This window comes from Triticum dicoccoides, chromosome 6A (assembly GCF_002162155.2).
Source record: "Triticum dicoccoides isolate Atlit2015 ecotype Zavitan chromosome 6A, WEW_v2.0, whole genome shotgun sequence".
In the NCBI taxonomy this organism is placed as follows: Eukaryota; Viridiplantae; Streptophyta; class Magnoliopsida; order Poales; family Poaceae; genus Triticum; species Triticum dicoccoides.
The window spans coordinates 9506474-9509706 of record NC_041390.1 but is presented as its reverse complement, the minus strand read 5'-3'; the positions used below and the strand labels follow the sequence as shown (position 1 = coordinate 9509706).

Genomic DNA, 3233 nt, shown 5'->3' with positions numbered 1-3233 from the left:
TCATGCAACAGTTCAGCTCTGAAGATGGATTGATGGTACGTGGCAGCGGCGGCCTCATACTCGGCAGGGGGTCGGGTTGACGAGCACGCCGGACTGGTGGGTGCCCATACCCGGAAGGAGTCCTGGTTGGGACCTCAGGTCTCAGATGTTAGGTTTGGCTGCGAGGTCTGTTTGGTATTAGGCCCAGACCATCAACGCCCCTTCATCGGTTAGATAGGAGTAGCGACAGAGGTTGCGAAGATGGTGGCTTTGGTATTACTGTTGTACGACTTTGTAAGGTCTTGTGTTAATAATCAATAAAGTGGCTGTATGCATCGTCCAGATGCAGAGGCCGGGGGTATTCCTCCTTTTCTAAAAAAAAATTGAAATTGGTGACAAGCTTGAGTGATGTTAAAACTATCTGGCTAAAGTCCGCCCACATAGTATAAGATCCCGACAGTTCCTTCACGTACTCCTTGGGGGCCAAATTGATCTGTAAATTCACATAAGAAATCTTGGTCGATATAAGAGAACTGAATTGAATCCACTATACCCTCGGCTTTAATGGTCACGCTTTCTAGGCGCCAAGGTTTCACTATGTTTTTGACAACTGAACCATACTTGATTCCACCCCATAGTACAGACGACGTATCGAAAGCGGGGAAACTCTGCATGACATAATGGAGTGCATTGTTAGCATTTATCCTTGGACAGACGTACGCACGCTACAGCGTTGGAAATTCTCACCTCCGGGGCGCAGAATGCATGGATGGTAAGCTGCAGAATCAGTCCACCATCTATCTTCCGATGCTACCTCCGTTTGATGACACCACGTGCCATTGAGAGGTCACCCGTTCCACCAACAATGGCCCATGGACTATGTTCTTCGACGGATGCTCCCATTACCTCTAGAGTGCTTCCCTTCAACCTGTGTCATTCATCACGCTTATCATGTAAGTATATATGTGACAAACCAACAATCCTACTGCATAATGAAGTACTTCAGGACAGGGTGAATATAAATTGAAGAACATATGATGGATTGATTGCTTACCTTCCATCCTCGAACACCACGGTGAATGAATGGTGCCAGGTCCCAGCAAGGATATGCAGGCCTTGCGCACGAGCAACTAGAGTTCTCTCGGCAGTATCAGCATCATATATTGTCCAATTGTGAACGACGGTGCTGCCAAATCCATGCTTGCCGGCATCATCTCTGGTAATTATGTCTTCTTGGTTTGGGCTTGCTCCGCCATAGAGATGGTGCAAATACAGGTTTTGCATTCTAAGCTCCGCGGTCTCCAAGTTGTCACCACCGAAAGGGGTGATCAGGAGATCCGGGGTATTGGCCATGGATGAGGATGGGACAACAAGTGTAATCTCTTCTAGTACTAATGCAATGTATTAGCTATAGCTCAGAGTAGGCTTGTATCTGGATCTGCTGTGTGAAAAACGTAAGCCCAACCAGTGGTATTTATAGGCATGGAAGACTCATACTTGGGGTTGCTTGTTCATAGAGATAATCCCTTTTGTAATCTTGTGCATCAGAATGGCCTGACTCATATTTTTGTATTCATACAGATAATCCCTTTTATATTTGTTCTCGTGCATCAGGAGGATTAGCTCGCCCGGTGGTCTGACTCATGCCACATGCTATTGCTGCACGACATTAAGAATTGAGTAGAACAAACATGTAAAGCTAGTTTTGTTTTGACCAATTACTCATAATCTTCAAAATAGCTGCCTACATTGCAGCAGCTTCTTGGTAAGTGGCGGTTGTTAGTACGTTTTAACTTATTGTTCACTTCTGTTCTTCTACAGATATACTCCCTCTAAATTGGATGTAATAACATCTTATATTATGGGACATAGAGAGTAAGCAGTATCGCTCTGTCCCAGGTGCATTAGGGGCCGAATGAAAATTAGATATTCTCACAATAAACCGTTTTGTTTACCCAAACGAGATAGAACAATGTGTCTAAGTAAATCCAATGCTTCCAGGCCCTGGCATCTGAGCGACAATGCAAGGAAGGTGCTCATGGGGCTACTAGTAGGAGCATGGCCAGCGGCAGAACCATCGATCAAAGAGATATCGATATACTACTATAATAGGTCTTGGTGAGTCACTCAGCTCACATGATCATATCCGGCCGTGGTTTTAATGCCAAGATTGGATTGGCCCTTGGTCAATGCAAAAAAGATGCTCGAAATTGCTTTGCCGGCAGCAAACCCCATCCCTAGGCTATTTTGACTTTGCCTATATTACTAAATGTGTAAGATAATTAAGTAGACATTTTAATTAGACATGTTGTTTCCCTGGCATTCAGCTTGACGTTGCTACGTAGGAGTAGCAACCGGGTGACAACAGTTCATACTATTTGCTGTCTATATCTCAAATCTATGTATATTGGCAGTTTGGAACACTCCATGGTAACGGCTAGCTAACATGATCTAGCTAGCTAGCTACTAGTAGTGCCAGAAAAGAAAAAGAAAAACTCAAGACTAACCAACCCCGGCCCAGTTGCCTCGTTACATTGCACTAACATGCCATGGATACTTACTAGCTACTACCAGAGTACCAGTAGCTACTTCTAGTAATTAAGGATGACCGATTGTACCTTGAAGATCGATCCGGGTAACACGGAGCTAACACGGAGCTAGCACATCGTCAAAAACCCACCACACTCGCTCGTCGTCGAAACAAATGTTGTGGGGCGAAAACCTGAGTAGCACGACATAAAGTCTATCCTATTACAAGCTCAAAAGACCAAACTAGAGCAGACATAGAAACATTTGCCATCCGGGTAGACATCTTCTCCGGGTAGAGAGCGCCAAAAGGTAGACGACTCGTGCCAACCATCCCTTCAGCTACAGCGTCTCGAAGCATCAGGCTCCTTGGATCGTTTGCTTGGCGGCATCACACATCTTCATCAGCTACATTGTGCTAGCCCTGATCATCTCCGCTCATGTGCGCAGCTCCCTGGCGGCATCCCCTTGCTGTAAACCTGTCCAATAAAGCAGAAAAGAGCATAGAGAAAACACAATCTCAAAAGGAGTCTTGATTTGTTTTTTTTTGAAAAGTGGCTCGATTGCGCGCCAGCCAAATCGCCCAACAGGTGGCCGCTACGCCCACCGTGTAAAATGATTTCTTCCCAGGAAGAAATTTGTGACACCATACGAAGTATTGCCAGTAATTTTTGGGGCATTTGTCAATGCCCAGCACCACCCCGATGGATCGCCAGACTACCCTAGCC

At 45.6% G+C, this 3233-nt stretch overlaps 1 long non-coding RNA gene across 1 annotated transcript; it reads right to left on the bottom strand.

Moving 5' to 3' along the window:
* Nucleotides 1-527: 527 nt before the first annotated feature.
* LOC119316690 lies at nucleotides 528-1456 on the bottom strand. The gene is made up of 3 exons (XR_005153188.1): nucleotides 1034-1456; nucleotides 727-907; nucleotides 528-647 (listed from the first exon to the last, which is right to left on the bottom strand). It is a non-coding gene; the product is annotated as an uncharacterized LOC119316690 (long non-coding RNA).
* Nucleotides 1457-3233: the final 1777 nt, after the last annotated feature.